This window comes from Camelus bactrianus, chromosome 14, assembly GCF_048773025.1.
Source record: "Camelus bactrianus isolate YW-2024 breed Bactrian camel chromosome 14, ASM4877302v1, whole genome shotgun sequence".
NCBI classification, from domain to species: Eukaryota; Metazoa; Chordata; class Mammalia; order Artiodactyla; family Camelidae; genus Camelus; species Camelus bactrianus.
Genome location: NC_133552.1, coordinates 40,527,607 through 40,548,936, shown reverse-complemented (window position 1 = coordinate 40,548,936; position 21,330 = coordinate 40,527,607). Strand labels below are relative to the sequence as shown.

General features: G+C 32.4%; 1 long non-coding RNA gene across 3 annotated transcripts in view; it reads left to right on the top strand.

Moving 5' to 3' along the window:
• The window catches only part of LOC123613867 (uncharacterized), a 189,715-nt gene that overhangs the window by 159,272 nt on the left and 9,113 nt on the right, over positions 1-21,330 (top strand). The window contains exons 3-5 of one of the 3 annotated variants that reach the window (XR_006721299.2): positions 9,031-9,154; positions 12,839-12,916; positions 17,092-17,272. This is a non-coding gene — a long non-coding RNA (uncharacterized LOC123613867). Of the gene's footprint in view, positions 1-9,030; positions 9,155-12,838; positions 12,917-17,091; positions 17,282-21,330 lie in introns of all 3 variants that reach the window. The other 2 variants (XR_012511729.1, XR_012511730.1) reach the window with 2 other exon arrangements.

Genomic DNA, 21,330 nt, shown 5'->3' with positions numbered 1-21,330 from the left:
TTTTGATTTTAATTTTTATCATTTGCTACAAAGGTACTCCTGACTACTCTGTAGATCTTTCTTTTCCTTCTAGACTTTGAGTTATCACAGACCCTGCTCAATCTTAACTTCAACATACTGACAACTTAGACTCATTCAAAAGCTTTCAGGTTATCCATTGTATTATGGTCTCTATTTGTGTATCTTCTTTGCTTCTTATGCAGACCATCAACTGTGACTTCCTTTAAATTTCAATTCCTTGGCAGAGAGAGTATTATTTATCCAATTTAAATATCATTTTGTTTGACCAAATCCCTAATGATAATCTGACTCAAGGATAAATGGTATATATGCTAACCTTAGGACTGATTAGTTCTATAACAAGGCTTCCTGAAAGTTGTGTGGTTTATAAGACAGCTAAAAACACAGCAGCTCCCCAAAGAAGGGGTGGATTCCATTATTGGCTTGTCAAGCGTAAGCCATTTATAGGAATTATGCTTGAGGTTCTGACTTTCAACTCACTCTTGAATCTACTGCAATCTGACCTTCACTCCCAGGCCTCAACTTCTCTTTTAAGGATCTCACCAAACATTGCCTACTGACAGATGTTTCTCATTCTTGCTCACCTTCCCCTTGTCTTATCTTTATATAGCATTAGTGTCATGGTTGAGAATTTCCTTCAAAGATTTTTCTCAGTATTTCTTGGTAAATATTAAAGAACAGGGAATTAGTATAAGATAACAAGATCTGTGTTCTAAGATAACTTAGACAGAAAACAGTCACAGGTGAACAAGGAGCCAGGGCAGCTTCCATGCCAGGGGCAGGTGTATAGTCTAGATATGAACTGGAAAAAAAAATGTCACCCTGTCCTGTGGAAACGTTCTAGGAAGGAGAAGAATCTCGTCAAGTCTTAATGATACTTTAGGTTGACAGGATGAATGTAATAGGGAAATGCCCAATGCAAGATAAATTTTTGCCTCACAATTGTCCTCTTCATGTCATGCCCTTGATTTTGTCAAGAAAGCAGATAACAAGGAAAGAGGAATCACATAGTCACACATATTCTGATAGTGTTTAGCATATGGGTCCCTGATGAAACTGCACATAGATGGGAACCTGTAAATTAAAAACATCTGAATTGAAAGCCCAGGTCAAATACTGACATAATCAAAAAGGTAGCAGCACCAGCAATTCAACAGATTGAGGTTGGAGTAGTCATTGTTGTACTCAATCCAATGGAAACCATAGCTTAACTCTAGCTCAACTTGAACTTGAGAACTTAAGAATCTGAATGGTCAGTTTCCCACCCTAATCCCAGAAAGAGGAAATTCCTCAATGTAGGAAAAACAGAACCAGACAAACTTTCTCCATTGTGTTCTAAATATGCTAATACATTTTGAGATATGAAATCAGAGGAAAATTGTTACTGATTAAAAATAAAAATCACCCAACAAAAGCAGACACACAGATAAATTAGTTATGGAGACTGACTGCAGATGTGTTAGTCTGCTCAGGCTGCTGCAACAAAATACCATAGACTGGGTGGCTTAAACAATAGAGATTTATTTTCTCACAGTTCTGGAGGCTGGTAAACCAAGATGATGTTCCTAGCTAATTCGATTTCTGGTGAAGTCTCTCTTCCTGGCATGCACACAGCCATCTTCTTGCTATGATCCTCACACGGTCTTTCCTCAACACATCCATGTGCAGAGAGAGAGAGAGCTCTCTGGTATCCCTTTTTATAAGGACACTAATCCTATTGGACCAAGCCCTCTCCTTTAGGTCTCAGTTAACTTTAATTATTTTCTTAAAGGTCTCATCTCCAAGTACAGCCACCCTGGGGATTAGGGCTTCAACATATGAATTTTGGGAAGCTGACAGCAAGCAAGCAAAGATTTCAAAACAACTATAATTATGTTAAATAATTATATGCTTAAAAGGTGAAAAAGAGATGGAAAGTGTAAGAGGAAAAAAGTTGAATAAAGTACAATTTCTGAAAACATGAATTCATTGATGGGAATTAATAGCATATTGGGCCTGCAAAGAAAAGTGTCATAGAATTTGAAGGAAGCTCAATAGAATTTATTTTAACCAAAGCAAAGAGATGCATCAATGAGCTGTGAAAGAGTATCAGCACTAACTGAAATCCCAGAAAGAGGAGAGAAATGGAGGAATAGGAAAAATATCTGAGGAAAAGCCAGCCAAAGCTTTTCCAGGTTTGATTTGAAACAGCATCCAACAGTTTCAAGAAGTTAACAACAACTACAACCAGTCCAGCTTCAGCACAAAAGAAAAACCAGGAGAGGTGAATAGAGAAAACACATCCAGCTATATTTCAGTCAGCTTTCTGAAAACTAAAATTAATGAGAAATTCTAAAAGAAAAGAGAAATAGCAGGGAGCAAAATAATATTGATGACTGACTTCTCATCAGAAACAAGTCAGAAGACAATTGGAATGATATCTATTAGAATCAATAAAATGATAAAGCAGAATAAATGTGAATAAAACCAAACCTAAGTAGATCAGAGTTAAATGACTGAAAAATCAAAAGTAGAGAAGACATTTTTGAAAGCAGAAAGAAAAGTAACACATCATTCATAGATAGAGAGATGGAGAGAATTCAAGTATGATGGACATCTCATGTAAATCTACATGGATGCTAGAAGAAATGGAGAAGAAAGGGAAATCTAAAAATTGCTTAAAGAAAATATAATATTCCTGTGAAAAATTCTATATCCAGTTTAAAATATATTCAGATAAAAGAAAGCAAATGTAACTTATCATGAGCAGATTGGTGCTATAAGAAAAGTTAAAACATATTATTTATCCTGAAGAGAAGTGACAGCAAATGGAAACCTGGATTTTTAGGAGAAAAAGAACATCAGGAATGGTAAATATGTACGTGACTATAAATAGCTATTTTATGCTTTATTTCTTTAAGATATATATGAGAGTTTCAAGAAAAGATATAACTTTTACTTGTGTTGTGTATAATTTAAATAGATATGATAGTTACAATATAGAAGATGACCAGGGGAGTATATACACATATATGATTACAAAGGTTCTGCATTTATATGAATTATTACAGTATAAAATCCAAGGAACTAAAGCATTAAGGGGTAATATATATTTTAATCTTTAAAACAAACACTAAACCAAATAATACAGAACACATAATTTAAAACAATATGAAAATTAAAATAATACAAAATATATTTAATAAACTAAAATATATTAGAAAAGAGCAGACAAAAAATAAAGGGAACACAAAGAAAATGTATTAAATAAAAACAACAATAATAAAAATAAATTTATATTAAAAGATGTATTATGTTTACAGTAGGCATAAGAAGACTGGAGTCGTTATGTTAAAGGGGGCAACACATATGGAAAGATAAAGGTTATTAACATCAAAAAAGGACACTTCGTGATGATAAATAAGTCAATGCACATCAGGAAGACACGGCAATCATATATGTGCCTATGACTAATTATAGAACTTCAATATGTCTGCAAAAATGGACAGAATTAAAGGAAATAATAAATAATGCCATGATTGTTAGATATTATAAACCCATCTGTCAGTAATTGATAGAACACATTGAAAATGTCACTAAACATGTAGATTATTGAAACCACTGTCAACTACATTGACAAACAGTACAATCAATCATTTCAAAATATTCCTGATTTTTAAATGCACATGATTGACTAAATGCTGGGACATAAAACAAACCTGGATATTTAAAGGATATATATCTTCCGAAGTATGATAAAAGAAGGATACTAAATTAGAAATAACTATCAAAAAGATGTGTGGAAATATTCCAAAAAGCATTTTAAATACAAAGAGCCAGCTTAAAACTAAAAGATTGGGACCAAGATATACCATGTAAAAATCTAATTATGAGAAGGCTAATGTGAGGAAAGAATATTACTAGAAATAGAAGGACATTTTATAAAAATGAAATTGTTAATTCACCAAGGAGGTAAAATAATTCAAATTGTGTATGCAACTATCATCACATGTTTAAAATACATGAAGCATGAATTGATAGGACTTAGGCAAAAGATGAAACCACAGTTCAACTGAGGAGTGTAATATTCTACTTTTGATGCTGAATACGATTAATCAAAAAATCGGAAAGAATATAGAAGATTTGAAGAATACTATCAACAAACTAAAATTAATTAACATTACAGATCAATATACTCAACAATGACTAAATAAATATGTTTTCAAACTTATTGGAAAATAGACCAAATGCTGTACCATAAATAGGTCTTAAAAATTTCTGAGCAATCACACAGATAAGGTTTCTTGTTTATAACAGAATTGAATTATAAATCTATAATACCAATATGTATGGAACATCCCCACAGTCTTAGAAATTAACTAATATACTTCTAAATAACCCCTGAATCAAGGGAAAAAATCATAGACAAAAAGGAAATATTCCAACTGGATAACAGTGAAAATACCATGTAACAAAATTTGTGGAAGCAGCAATAGCAGTTACTAAATCTATATCCTTATAGTGTGAGAGTAAAGATTTAAAATCACTGATCTGAGGACATATCTTAGAAACTAAGGAGAATAAATAGAACACAATGTAAGTAGAATGAAGGAAATAGTATGGAAGGAAATAAGACTGAAAATCAATAACAGAAAATAGACAAAATTTTAAAAACCAACAGTCATAATTTGATACTTGAAATCATTAATAGAATTGATAAACTTCAGAAAGGCTAATTAAAGAATAGTGATTCAAATGACAAATATTAAGAATAAGTGAGGGTACATCATTGCAGACCATATAAACATTAAAACTGTAATCAGAGAATTCTATAACAACTTGCATTAATAAATTAACAGTGTAGATGGAAAAAATCAATTACATTAAGAAATATTTTGAGATAAATAGTACTTGTTTATGGTCAGTTCACACGGCCTTCTGGCGCTGGAAAATAAATAAATCAGATGAAGAAATCAGGTCAAAAATTATAGATTTAATGCCATCACAGGAGTTGTCCTTTTCATCTTCTTCTTCTTTGCACTATAGATATTTGTTTGGCTCACAAACAATAACTGTTTGCATTTAGAGAAGTTTTGTTCAGAAAAGCCCTGATAGTCTATTGGATACTTAGCTGGTTTCTTGTATTATCCTAATACTTGTAGTATTCCTACTGTGATATTTTACTTATCTTTTCATTAAAAAAATTAACTAATTGTTTAAATTACTTACTGAAATTGTCAAAAGTAGCCTTTGGTAACATATAAGGCAATAAGGAAGTATAATCCTACTGAACATTATTGTCTTATTCAGTGAGTTCTAAATCGTGGACCTCTCTTCAATCTCATTGCTGGTGATAGCAATCCATACATTTTTTTGAAAAATTTTAGTACCTGAGAGAAGATTTACACCCTCCAGTACTTTCTTTTCTTGAATCAAAAAATGAAAATGAGATGTAGAAATATAGTTCTTCCCTCATCTGAACATCCCATTAGGCATATACAAGACCAACATGGTGAATTACCACTATGGATTTATACAAAGATGTTTCAGAATAGTCAAGAAAACAGAAAGGTTTTATGGTATATAAAGGGGTACACTACAGGAGACACAAGATTGAAATTCTAATTACCTTAGATATTCTCTGGTATCAATAAAAAGAAAGCACATTCTCCATGGCCATGACCTCCATGCCAGATCTAATGTCTCCTCTACAACTTTGAGACATCTGTCATATACAAATTACCTTCCTAAGCCTTTTCTTTTGGAAGTCATGACCCATCCTCCTTCCTCAAGAAATAAACTAGATTTTAACAAGGTGCTCAATATCACAATCTTTAGAAGACTGGGTTACTTACATTTGAACAAATATTGAAGGAGTCTTCCAAGTCAATGTCAGTCTCCACACACAAAGTAGTCAATTTCCTTTGCATTATGAATAACACTGAAGTCTCTCAGTTGCAACAAAAAGAAATCAGCTCAGAAAAACTTCTGCTCCCCAAAAAAGAAAAACTAAGGGGAGTGCTAGATAATGCTATAGCTCACTCTATCTAGGCATGTCTAAAAAAAGCAGTGCTGGGAAAGATAGGAATAATAGGAATTCCTGGGATTTGAAAACTTTAACTTGAGAGTGTTCTGTCTATATCTCACTCAACAGATGTGTCAAGTCCAACCACAATTCACCCCTGTGAGACTCACTCAGGAGTTACATTCCCAAGAGAGGATTGGTTCAATGGGTCATATCTTACATGTTGGTGGGACGGGACACTTTACCAGAAAGAAATGAGTAGAAAAGACAGCCCTTAAAATGGAGTCACCACATCTTGCATCTACTATTACGAGAGAACAAAACTCAATCCAATCTCATCCTATCAAACAGTACTTATTCCATTGGCACAATTTTGATGTTTCCCTTTAGGAAAACAGACTACCTCCCCATCTTGATGCAAATGGGACGGAGAAGCACTTGGTATTTCTTTCACGTATTCATTTATCCTTTCTCTCATACACACATACCCACACATACACAACACACAAAATACAAAGCACAAACTATTTTTATCTTAAAAGAAAACCAGCTGATTATAGTTGTTTTCTTTTATGCTATGCATGCGGATAGGGATATAGCACGTAGTCCCCGTCCCTTTTATTTGTTGTCTACCTCTACTGTTGTGACAGTGATGACAGTGCAGATCTCCTGGTGCAGGGAGTAGAGATGAAAGATGGCCACTGTTGTGTCACGTCGGCCTCCCCCATGACATTGCTTGAGAAGCCACACGTTAACCATGAAGATGGTGCAGCAAAGAGATAGAAGTCTGACTTCCTTATCTCACCCTTGCACAGATGTTCAGAGCTGCCTAATTCCAGACTTCTTGTTACATGGGGGAAAAAAGGCAGATTAGAAAAGATTTTTTTAGATTTTTACTCAACACCAGTTCTAATACATATGAGTGAATGGACCAACTTCTCATTAAATTCTTTTAATCCATATTTTCCTGTAAGATGAGAAGAAGTAACTGGCTTATCATATAATTTAGATTTCAAGAAGCAAATAAAATATAAAATCAACCAACTTTACCAGAAGTGGGGAAGAAATAAACCAAACACTAAATTCAAAAGCTAAGGCAACAGACTCTCTATTCACCTCAAAAATAAAAGTGACCTTTCAAAAAGAGTTGTCAGATTGTGTTGCCTCTCATCTTAAAACCTGCTAATGGCTTCACATTTCACTGTCAGAAAAAGCCAAAATCCTTCTTGCACCTTAAAGGGCAAACATAATGTGTTCATTCCAATACCCCTCTGACTCCATAACTCATTTGTGAACCAGGACTTTCCCTTTCACTTGTGGGACCCATAGCAAGAGTAAACATGGAGACCAAGGTACAAATAAGACTGAATGTTAATAGGTGTAAGTCAAGCTATCTGAGAATATGTTTTAGCTTCCTGACTTATATAATATAACTTCATTAGGAGTCTTCATATGCATATACGTGTAAGGCTGTTTTATACATATATGTGTGTGTGTGTGTAAGTGAAAGTTGGCAAAATAGAAAAATTGTTTAATTATTATTATCCATGTGTGAATGTTTACTTATGGGCTGTTTACTTAAGATGAGTAATCAAATAAAGAGGCATATAATTCTTACATTATTATATGTTTAGTCCATAATTTTTACTTGATTTCATTTCAGCAAAATCACTGATTATGCTATTTTAATCAAGGTGTTCACATGATTTTTGTGTGCTATTAACAGAAATGCCAAATTTGATAGACTGATTAGTCCATTTTGAGGGGTTTTTCACTACTGAAGCAGTAGTGACAACAACTGTCAAAAACATTTCTTAAAGCAATATTTACATTGAGGAATAAACCATGAGTTTCACATAGTACGTTCAAACATTGTAATTAGATTATAACTGTTAATTGTTATAATTATTACTGATTACAGTTTTTAAAATATTTTAATAGTATTATATAACTGTGATATCCTTTCATCATATCTTTAAAAACTAATTTAAAGCAAAATGTAGATCCATATAAAAATCTTAAATGTATACTTATTTCAAATTTTTCAAAGCTGGGAAATTATAGACACAACTAATAATGATAATATATTGCAAAATTTGTTCAAATCTCCCACCAATGGAGATGATACCTTGATCTACAATGGCCAGTGTTTGAATCTACAGAAATTACTTTCAGTAATATTACTACATGTCACCTTTATATTCATTCAAATATTTTTGCTTCTTTATTCTTACTTTCTTAATTATTTTTTATTGAAATGACATTTTGGTTACATATTTCATATGCTATTTCTTTGATTAGAAAAATAAATTCTCTCAAAAAAAGTTAATTATTTCAAAAGTTCAGTAATACGTCTAGATCTGTTAAGTATGCTGGTAAATCTTGTCACATCTTCAATAGCAAACAACTATTTATAACCACATAAGTATAGAAAATGCAGAATTAATTTCAATTTTATTTATGTCAAAAACCACAATTTGCTGTCCATTTCAATATCTTTTCTTGTCTTGCTTACAACTCCTATTGCATTATACATCTTATGTAAATATAAACCAAACCTAATTGTCTTAACAGTGTTCAGTTAACATTCTTATTGTATATCTGGAAACGGTTGTCAGGTCAAACTTTAGGTATGCTACAGGTCTTACATTGCATATGTCTTTCATTTTTTTCCCTCTTTAATTTAAAAGTGTAAAATGAGGACTCTTAAGAGCTTGAAACACCCATTGGGAACTAGGAATTCTGTCTACAAAGATTATTCATGCAATCTTTGCATGTATATCTATGCAAAGGTCTTTTTATATTTTTAACCATGTAAATTATTCTTTTCTATTCATTTTCTGTTGTTTGAAATGTGTTAAATGTGTTGGCAAGGCATGTCACTGCATGCATGACTTTTTCTAATGCCAAATTCTCTTTTTTCCCCTCTTCTTTTCTTTCTCCCTTTATCCTTCCCCCCTCCCTGCTCCCCTCCCCCTTTTTCTTACTTTCCTTCCTTTCTTCAGTCCTCACTCCTTCCCTCTTTCCCTTTCTTCCTTCCTTCCTGATTCATTCCCATGTGTACTACATCAATAGCAGTTCAAATCAGCACCCTCAAATGATTTGTCATCCTGGAGTAGTATTTTCTAGGTAAGTCTGGTTTTTACTTAATACTACCAATATTAATCCCTTTAATCCCTTTGTTTTGCTCTATAGATGTGAGAGAGAAAGCACATATCAGTTAAAATTATTATTTAATTCTCCATTTCTTCCAATAGAAATGATCTATTTCCATATATCTTACGTATATTCACAATGATTGGTATTGTGACAGGAGACCATTGTTCAGTAAATTCTAGATTCCATCTGATTTGTGTACATAAATACCTCACAGATCAGACTACAGATTTTTACAGAAATATGGATTATAACATGAGAATCAAGTCAAAGTTAGAGTAAACTACTCATATTGAGAAATTCATAGTAGTTTATTCTCCAAATTAACTAAGCAGAATTCGTAAGTCTGCAGTAGTCTAATTCCTCTTTTCCCATGAAAATAGCTCCAGATTTTCTTCCCAGCATTGGTCATTAGTGAGCACCTGATCAGAGAGGTGTGTCAAAGAATAGTAAGTAGTCTCTTGGCTCTGAGGTACTCTCAGGGGAAGACTAAATTTATGTTTGACTTTTTTCCAGAAAAGAGAGGTGTTCAGACTGAGGCTCTTTTTTGTTTTTTAACTTAAATTAATTTATAAATTAGTTGAAGTATGTTTTACAGTTTAACAACCAAAATGTGTATTGGGATGAAATCTCTCTATTCTCATACTATACTGCAGTAACCCTAGTGACCAATCACAAGGAGAAATAGAAATGGCAGAAACTCACAAAATACATGTACATATGCAATACTCCGGTTGCTAATGAATTTATTCTTTAGCTGCTTTCACTATCTATGAACGCATCTTATGTAAGTTGTCAGGTCAATCTCAATTATCAATAAAAATAATCATGCCTAATGGCTAATTACATGAAACATTAGAAATAGACACACAATTTTAATTGCTGAACATACTTTATATTATTAAGACAATTTAAATGTATATATGCAGCAAATTTTAACTTTTAATTAATGAAGCAACCGAATCTAAATAAAACACGTAAGACATGTTCACATCTGTATTTAATTCCATTGGTGATCCTTTTTCAAAAGATCAAAGTTCTATCAAAAAACAGTTAACAGCTCCAGTTTTTAAACTGAAAGTTGTATTGTGATAATTATAGAATCACATGCAGTTGTAACAAATAACACAGAGAGATCCTTGCGCATTTTGTCCATTTTTTTTCACAGTGGTAGTGTCTCGTAAACCTCTGGTATAATACCACAACAAGGATATTGACAGTGATACCATACACCTGTCTTTTTGGATTTCCCCAGTTTTACTCATACTCATTTATATTTGTGTTTTATCAAGCTCTATACAATTGTATAACCTGTGTACGTCCCTGTCTCTACCTTGATAGTCAAAGTAAATAGTACACATTTCCCTTCTAACCACCTCAATTATGCACCCCAGACTCTCCCTTTTTAACTTCTGAGAGCACCTACTTATTCCTGATAAAAATTCTCGACAAATTAAGAATAAAAGGGAATTATTTCAACTTAAAAAAGTACATCTGAAAAAAAAACATATAGCTAATATCATACTTTATGATGAAAGGCTGAAATCATTCCTGCTTAAGATTATAGGAAAGCCAGGATGTCTGCTGTCACTACTCTTATTCAATTACTGTAGAAGTTCCAATCACTGTAATAAGTGAAAGAAAGAAAGAAGAAGGAAGGAAGGAAGGAAAGAAAGAGAGAGAGAGGGAAAGAAAGAAAGAAAGAAAGAAAGAAAGAAAGAAAGAAAGAAAGAAAGAAAGAAAGAAAGAAAGAAAGAAAGAAAGAAAGAAAGAAAGAAAGAAAGAAAGAAAGGAAGGAAGGAAGGAAGGAAGGAAGGAAGGAAGGAAGGGAGAAAGAAAGAAAGAGAAAGAAAGAAAATTCCTTCAGATTAAAAAAGGAAGGAATAAATAAAACTGTCCTTATTTCATTACGTACGTAGAAATTCCCAAGGAATTTTCAAAAATATCCTATAAACAACTTAGCAACACTGCAGGATACAAGATCATCACACCCCCCACCCACAGAATTTCTATATAATAACAATGCAGCAAACAAAATTAATAGCACAATAATGTTTAGATTCACTATAAAGAAAATTAAGTACTTACATATACATTTAAAAATATGTACAAGATCTGTATGTTGAAAATTACAAAATGCTCATAATAGACACTAAAGATCACTTAATAGAGAGAGATACTGTGTTCATGGGTTGGAAGTCTCACATGGAAAATATGTTAATTTTCCCCAAATTGATCTATAGGTTTAAAGCAATTCCTATCAAAATGCCAGCAAGATTTTATGTATGCATAGACAAAGCTTATTCTAATATTTTAATTTTAATGATTGAAGACTCTTATAAAGTATCGTGACTAATCTAAGAACTAGCTAAGTTATTAAAACCTCAAATGAGGTCTGCAAATACTAAGTTCTTCACATCCTCTACTAATACAACATAAGCACTATTTCGTCTGCTAATAGTAAACAAACTCTCCTGTTTATAGTATAAAACGGGCACATTTTACCTGGTACAGTGATCACATTTTACTGTTTACAGCACAGTATGGGGATAATTTTATCTGGTATAGTTATCTCAGTAAGTAATCAACGAAAATCACTTGTGTAAGAATTTTATGGATATTCAGTTTTATACTACAAATTTGAGTAGCATGTGAAAAATTTAACTACAATTACAGACATGTGAGTGGATCAGTTGAGACAATTATGTTATCTATTCACATTATGTTAAAATTTTAAGAAATTAATGTATTCTAAAGAGAAGTACATTTTTAAAAAAACATAAAATGGTTGTATATTTTAAAAACTGTGTTTTGCATATGCTTTTGATGAAAAGAAACATGGAATGTATGAAAACATTTTAAATGAACTGTAAAGGAGTCCATATTTCATGCATGTCATAAAATACAAATAATAAAAATCACCAGCATTTGGAACATGACACAGGAGTAGTACAATGATTACATTAGTTAATATTTATCAACTATTTAGAATAGTGCTTTGCACATATAATGACTAATTATGTTGATAAAATAAATGCAGTAAAATCAGTAAGCTATAAATTCAGTAGAAGTAGGTTCAAATGGTGACTGCAACCCTTACTTGTGTACCCTTGGAAAAGTTACTTGGACTCTTTGACCCTCATATTATCATCTATAAAATGAGAATGACAATATCTAACCAATTCAGTAGGGGGTACATATATATTCTTTTAAATACTTAGTACAGTGCCAGGTGCATAATAAATGCTTGATAACCTTTAGATGTTAGGATACTATCATTGTGGGATGCCCACAATGTATATGTATGTATGTACATTATTATATATTTATCCATGTCTTCATTTAGCGTTAGGGTATTCAGTCATACCCCTAGATCAAGTGAATGTGTCCATCGGTTGGATCAGCATCAGCTAAGCAATGGCCTTGTATAATTTAGGGAGGTCTTGGAGCCACGTGACTACAAAATGGGAGGTGGTAGCTACAAAGCTTTTCCAGGAATGATTTCAGTGGGAAGAGTGTTAGACTAAGACTCATGAAACATGAGTTCTTAATCTCAGCTTAACTGTGTGTCTCCTCCTTAAGTCACTTCCTCACTGGATCTCAGTTTCAACATCTGCAAAACGTGTGGAGTTTGACACCAGTTTTGCCTCCTCACAGGGTTGTGGAGATGATCAAGCGAGATAATTAATGCATGCCTGCGAATTTCAAATGTCATGAAGCACAGTACTATGAAGGGTGAGTCATGCTGAGTAGTTATATGAACAAACCTAATAGCCAACATATCAAATGGCTCAACAACCTCTTTGCTAGGAAGTGCAGCTTAGGTGTGCATCTGGTGACCAGATGAAGTATAAACGGCATTAAAGGGTATTGAGCACAAGCATTCAAACATCTTTTCTTTTTTTCTTTTTTTTTTGGTTTTAAAAATCAGAAAGATCAGAAACTGTATATCCAGTAAAGCCTGCTGGTAAAACTGTGTTATGGACCAAACATAGTAATTTATACAAGAAAAAAAAAAAAAAAAAGTCACTAAACTGAACAGTTGAGGTCCCTCTGGTGGTGGTATGTAAAAGGTCATCCAGCTTAACCAGTGTAGACATTTGCAGTCCAGATGAAATAGAACAATCCATGTGTTGCTTTTGATGAGAGAAAGAGGAAGAATAGATACTGACATGTATATGTTTGTGCCCATATTTTTTTTTCTCTTCATGCAAGTGATTACATACACATTTTTTTCTGTAAAGTGAAGGACTCTGATCAATACTTCAATTGATTACAAAGTAGGTTTTGAGAGAGTGATGGAAAATAATTATGTATTTGGCATCTTAACTGTAATATAACTTCCTAAACCTTAATCCTGTTTATATTCAGAAGGCAACTTCTAAAAGGGTCAAGGGGTGTGATAAAATTCCCACTGAATAATCCAATATTAACATTCAGTTGTGTACATTTCTGTGGTACAGGCTGAATGAAGGTCATTCTGCTGCCTATCACAATGTATTTTTTCTTTGTTTAATTTAAAAATACTGATAAATTTTCACTTTTAGGTGAAAATGCTGCTTAAACTTTTATTTAATATGCTTAGTTTCAAGAATACAGACATTTCTGAAATACAGAAATATCTTAACTATAGCCATCTACATTTTACTGAAAATAATAAAATCTACACTATTCAATTCCATTGTAAATAAAGTCTTTGAATTTTCTAACCGGAACTTATTTTAATCTGAAAATGGACTGTAAAGGGGAAAGCCATCATTACATTAAACTGGAATTTACAATAAAATAGACTTCTCACATTTCAAAGATGTGCCTTAAAAATCTATCATCTGTAGTAAAAAAAGAATACTGAGAAAATTCTATGGTTATATGGATTCAGATGAGTTATAAATTCTTTTCCTGTTAAAAGATTGCTTCAAATTGCCCAACCATGAGTAATATAAATTCTAAGTTAAAAACTTAACTGAGCTACCACACAAAACATTAAAATCTCATTAAATGTTTAAATGAGATTTTAAAATGTATTTTTAAATCATTGCTACATATTTGAACTATATAAAATCCATAACTTCTGCTATTAACATACAAATAACAATCATAAAAATGGAAAATAAAGCAAAATCAAAAGAAGAGAGGAAAAAAGGCACTCGTACTCCCATTTTCAAATCGTTAACACTCTTAACGACTTTGAGAAATGGTTACTTCCATCCACTGATAATAGGAGGGTGAATTCTAGCCTTTGGAAACTCAGTGTGTATAAAGATCCAACTCTGGTATTTTTTGAAGATAGCATACAATAATTTATGTACATATTACCTAAAATTTTACAATCATCATATCAGATCCCGAGGGTTAACGTTACCATTTAGCTTTGAGACAAATGATTTGCTTCTATGGAATACTTTGAAAGAATTCAACTAACATCTACACAATATTTAAATGTTTGTTTGTTTATGGGAGGAGTACAACTCAGTATAAATCAAAATGGACTTATTTCTGACATTATTTCTTAGACTTGGGTGACATCATATCCTGCATAAATTAATGACTACTGAGATGTCCTTTTAATTGTCACAAAAGTTACTGGCAACCAAAACTATGACCAACCCACAATGAGCACGCAAAATCAGAACGTCCAAATTTACAAGCTCAGCCATCTGCCTAGTTCTCTAAAACTTTGCTGCAGAGAAAATTGCCAGAAGTCACTTTAAAAGAGTTTGTGTATGTCAATTACAGCTGTTAAGAATCAAAAGCATGGAAGAGGGGCTTAAAGTTTATAGGCTATGCTGATTCCCAGTGAAATTTGCATTAGGTTAGGGAGAGGTAGTTTGAGCTGAGTTCCCGTTTTCATGTTATTCTGCAAGGACTTCTGAAGCTATCATCTTTCTTATCTTTTTGTTTTGTTTGCTCAATGTGTACTTTTGATATAAGGGGGAAGATGGATTGAACCACTAGTCCATATTTATTTTATTAGCCAAGAGACCCAGGGCAACCTGAAGATTTATTTATCAGTAACTCTTTATCCTTAAATTCATTCATTCATACGTGCATACATAGTCAGTTTTGAAAGCCTACTGTGCACTATGCCCACGTTGTAAATAGCCTAGTTGTTTTGACTTATATTATTGATTTATTTCCAATTAGGGAAAACCTGCCATTTCTTAAAGTTTCAAAAAATTACCCCTTTGGATGGTATGAGGCAGCGTGGAACTATTTTTTTTCTCCCGAATTTACTCTGTTTTGCTTAAATCATCAGAGACAACTTTAACTTGGCATTTTTATGAGGCCTTTTCTAAATGTATTAACATTGTTGTCCTTCATCCTTTTTATTAAACTTATGTTTTGGAAAACCTTAAATTTTAACAACATCTACCAGAGATTTCACCCAGTACTTTTGAGCACAGATAAATGAGCATTCTAGAGGCAAAATTTCTGTTTAAGGGTAGCTTTTTCTAGAATAAGAATTTCACAGCATGAATGGATTAATTCTAATTTAATCAAATAGTTGAAACTAAGTGTTCTTAACTGTGTTTCCCTTATGTATTGAAGTAAAATGTAAAATAAAAGTAAAGCAAAATTTAACCAACATATTTCATATTGAAAATGTCTAATAAAACATGTTGTGTATATATATATAAATATGTATATAAAATATATATGTATTAAATCTATATAAAATATATATAAAAATAAAACAAGCTCCATTAGGATCATGTCTTATCAAAGATAGTTTCTCGAACTTCCAGAAACCAGCAAAGTCAATTTCTAAAAGATTGAATGTGAGAGCTTAATAACTGACCTCTGTCCATTAGTAGAAGACCCACTAATGGGAAAATAGAGATGATTGGGTGATATTCTGTCATAAATAGGAAATCAATTCATGCTATAAGAATAAATGATACGAAGAGAAAGACAAATATCATATGTTCTCATTTATATGTAAAATCTACAAAAATGACACAAATGAACTTAATTATAAAACAGAAACAGATTCACAGACACAGAAAATAAACTTATGGTTACCAAAGGGGGAAGGGGAGGAGGGACAAATAAGGAGTTCAGAATATGCAGTTACGCAAACTACTATATATAAAATAGACAAACAACAAGCTTTTGCTGTATAGCAGAGGGAACTGTATTCAATACCTTGTAATGGCCTATAATGAAAAATAATATGAAAAAGAATATATATATATATGCATATAACTGAATCACTATGCTGTACACCAGAAACTAACACAACATTGTAAATTAACTATACTTCAATAAAAAAGAATAAATGATAAATTAATTACTTGTTTATGTGTAAAAAATACACTTTGATCTAATTTATCTTTTTTTTTCAGATGTTTGGCCTAAAATATGATTTTTTTGATAGATGTAAGATTCCCTTGCCCATGTTGATAGCTGCTCTGGGGTTCTTAAACTTCAGATAAAGATGCCCCTCAAGGTCAGGGAGCAAGGAGAGCTGGTTGGCTAGATGTTTCCTTTGCCACATTCTCCATGTCTATATTGAACCTAAAAGAACCCAAGTTTTAGTCATGCCCTCTTAAGTGGGGGCGATAATATTTTAAGTGGGCATTATAAGACTTTCTTTCACCAGTTATAATTCACTTACTCAGTGAATATTTAACTGTGTTGTTGCTTCATTTCTCCATGAGTCTCATGTACTTCTGTTCATCTTATGGCACGAAATATTGACTGCTCTTCATTACAGGCTATCTTTAAAAAAAAGTGTTTAGTAAACATCTTTGGATGATAGAGATACTCTCTCCCTCCAGTGCAAAAGCCAGACATGCTTACAGTCCAGTGTAATAAACATAATGCCTTCCTCTAGGCCAAAGGGAGCACATGCTTATGGATCAGTCTAAAGATTTCAGTTTCCTAAACTCAAATTTTCTGTCCTGCAGTACAACCCACTGTGTGTGCAGACATCCATTTGGTCCATACATGTGGCTGCTGTGGAACCTGGGAGCCAGTGTAACTGACACCAACAAGCTGATCTCATGCTACTTCCTATGAGCCATGAGTCTCCTCTTCCGGAGATTTGTGCCTTATGCCAGTCTCCACGAAACTCTGTTGGACTAACTTGTGAGTAAGGTAATATAAGTAGGTGGCTTGTAACTAGGGTAACATATCAAATCCCAAATCCTTCATAGTTCTTGATGCATATGGCCTGGAAACCCAGGTAAGACTCCAAAGTGAAAAGATAAGATGACATAACTGCCTTTGAGAAGTTTGACCTATAAATTAATAGTCCAAGTTATACTGCAGGTGGGTTGTGGATGAAGTTATGAGGTCACAAAAGAGGTTTTATTTCTGCTGGCTTCCAGAAAGGATAATATGTAGTGGGTAGGCTCCACGTCTCATGTATGCTATTCATTCTTGTACTAAGGTGCATTGACTTTCGCCTTTAAAAAAGTATTCTTCTATTGTGGACTTATTTATCAATAATGGATTTAAAATTTTTCCAAATGCCTGGTCATGTTTTATGAAAATAAACTGTTTGTTCTAAGATAATTATGATGATAGTTCTAGATCTGATATTATATATGAAGATAGTTATATAATCATATATAATACACAATAATGTGATAAGATTTATCCTGATACTGACACATCCTTATTTTTATAAAATAAACACTATTTGCTCATGTTTTACTATACTTTTAATTTGTGTGTTCTCTTTGTGACTATTTTACCAAGAATTTCTACATAAATATTTACATTGGGAATTAGACATTGTAGCTTTTTTTTTTCGTTTAAACTTTCAAGGTTTTAGCATTGATTATTTTTGCTTAACAAGGATCTGGAATGTTATTATTTTTTTTATATGATTTATAGGTAGATAAACGTCATTGAATTGATCTGACTTTTTAATTTTTGATAGAATTCCCCATGGAAAACATCTGTGCTTAATGCTTCTGAGGGGGTTGGTGAGGAAATGGGAAAAGGTTAATATTCAAGCTTTTCTCTAATTCTTTTTGGAAAATTTGTTTGATTAAGTTTGCTAACTGTTCTCGAGTCACTTGACACATTATATTTTTCTAGAAAACTACGTTTCATACAGATTTTTTATGTTTATTTAAAAGCTTAGCAAAAAAAGTATCTTATTAGTCTTATAATTTTTTTATATCTATGGATAGCTTCCCTTAAGGATTTTTGTTTGTGTCTTTTCAAAACTTTTCTTTCTTTAATTACTTTAGCTATTGGCTTACCTGTTTTATTACTCTTTTTTAAAAACAGGGTCTTTAGAACTTATTTATAAATTCTGGTATCTTCTAAAATATATATTTTTTCCTTTGTAAACTTTGTTCCCTTTGATTTGTATTTTTCTAACTAGTTGACTTGGATTATTATTCTATTTATTTTAATTAACATTTAGTATTAATGTAAGCATAAAAGCTCTACACATTTTTCTGAGTTTTGAAAACAGTCAGGAATACTACAGGATACAGTTATCACTCTCAAAATGTTACCTACATAATTTAATAAAAATACTGTATTTAAGAGAGTGGGATTAGAGAAAAGACCTTTGTAATTTTGTACTGTCAAGATACATAAAACTCAGGTTATTTTTGGTAAAATTTTAATTACTTACTAGGTTTAGTTTTAGTTGAGCCATTAAACATATTCATTCTTACTGTCCATCCTTCTGTTATAGTTTTTACAATCATATTTCCATTTTTGAAGTTTGTTCTCCAGTAGATTTCTCAATAATGTCTCATAGTGATAATATTCTCTATATTCTTGTTTGTTTAAAACTGTTATTGCTATTAAATTTGAGTAAGAGGAACAAAATTAATGTTACATTTTCTTTCCATGAGAATTCTATATATTTTAGTCTGAGCTATACAATAAAAATTTTCCCATAGACGTGATAATATTTTTGTCTTCACAATTTAATTCCAGAAATATTACTAGGTCTAAATCAATATCTGTCATCTGATTTACTCTAGCATACAATGTGACATCCATATTTTATATGTTTTTTGTTTAAAATTTTTAGCAAATATTTTGAATTATACCCTTGAGTTTTATTTTTGTTTGTTTGTTTTAAATTTTCCTTTATTTCAATTGTCTTTTCTGCAGTTTCTCAAAGTCGTGGTTTATCTCCTTGTGCTACCATTTTCAGTCTCATTTTTTTTGTTATTTTTATTTGAATATTTTTCTTTTATAACCTCTAGATCTCTCACCAAGTTTATCACAATCTGTATATTTATATTTTCATTTATTTATTTGATGGATGCTACTCATGCTTTAATATGCATTTCCATGTTTCATTTTCTTCCACTAAATTACTATTAATTCTTTGAGTTCTTCTATTTCTGCTTTGTGAACTTGGTAGGAATGATTGCTTTTTGAGGGATTTTCTTTGTTTTATTTTGGTAATCCGTGGTTTAAATTTGGTCATAAATTTCATTCACACCCTATAATTTTTCTTGCTGATGAAGGTTCTTTATAATTATTTTTTATCTTAGTTTCTTCCTTCCAACCCCACTCCTCTCCAAATTTTCTATGTAGTATCTTGATATAGATACTATATTGGCTTCTTTTTTGTTATTCACCATTGAAAGATATAGATTTCTTCAGCTATTCGCAGTAATGTGTATTTGGTTTAGTTTGTTGCTGGTAGTACTGTTCTTCTATAAATTAGGCTCTCCTCTAAATTAGCTAAGACTTTTCTTACAAAATAATAGTTTATATGTGTTCCTATAGTGTTTGTTATTCCCTAGCCATTGAAGACAGAGAATATGTTTTCTTCTTCTTTAGACATTACCATTTACACCATTGCAATAAGCAGAATGCTTCCTGCAAATATGGCCTGATGGTAATATTCTTTGTCCAGCCTGTTGTGGTAGATTTTACTCTGGAATCCCCAAGAACCATCCATCCCATTATTTTTGCTTTTCTGTACTCCCTTCGTCTTGAATCTGTGCTTACTTTGCTTTAACCAGTGAAATGAAGCAAAAGTTACAGTGTGACAATTCCAGGCTAAAGCATTAAGAAGGCCTGCCAGCTTTCACATTTGAGTTCTTGCAGTCTAACCCTCATGTCAGAGATATTGCTACCCTGAATCCATTGTTCTATGAGGAAGCCCAAAGAACCCTGTTAAGAGGCCCTGTTAAAAAAAAAAAAAAAAAAAGGCCATGGCAGCACCAATGGCAAGCCAGGAGAATGAGACCATTTTGGACTCTCCAACTATTAAGCATCTGACACCACCTAATAGAGAAGCCAATTCACCCCACATAATCATGAGAAATAATTAAGTATCATTTATGTGAGCTGTCATATTGTAGATTGGCTTATTTAGAGCCATACTGTAACAGAGAACCAAATCAGTTGCAGGGCACCTCTCCAGTCACTTCTCCTGCTATTAGAAACAATAAATATAGCTTTTGGACCTCAGTTCTGAGAGTTACTTTTGACAAGAATAATTTTTGTGTTCCACAGCTGCAACTGTTAGCTCCTTTCATTACGTGTTTGTCTTTTGGTGATATTTCCGCGCCGTTTCCCCCTGTGTAGCATCTTCCTATTCTGATTGCATCTCTGCTGATTTTAGCAGCTGTTACACCTACTTTAGAGCCCAGGGTTTTTTAAGAAAATTAAGTTGTGCTTTCTCATGCTGTTGTTGTTGTTGTTGTTGTTGTTGTTGTTGTTGTTGTTGTTGTTACTTTTAGATTTTTTAAGAGATGGATAAAATTTTGCCTTTATGATTCCATGTTCAAACTGGAAATGAAAGACTGTCAACAGACAGGCTCTTAGAATGAATGAAGTTTCATTAAGCATTCTAGATTTTGTTTTAGTGGACATTTGTTGTTTATGTAATCATTGTTTGCTTCGTTTTTTTTTTTCCGTGCTCACCTTTTATTTCCTTATTTTTAAAGCGTACAGAAATGTATTCCGACCTCATTAGCTCAAATGCAAAACCAATTTAAGATTTTGAATATAGTGACAATTTGCAATTTTGTCTCATTGAGATATTAGAAACATTCAAAAGCTAGTGGGTAGCTTTGTTCAAATCATTTCCTCGATGATATAACTTTCTCCATCATTATCCATAAAATGTTATTTTACTTTGTGCAGTAATCTAAGGATAGAGGAGGGTCATGACCAAATTTGCATTTTAGGCAAGAAATCATTCTGGT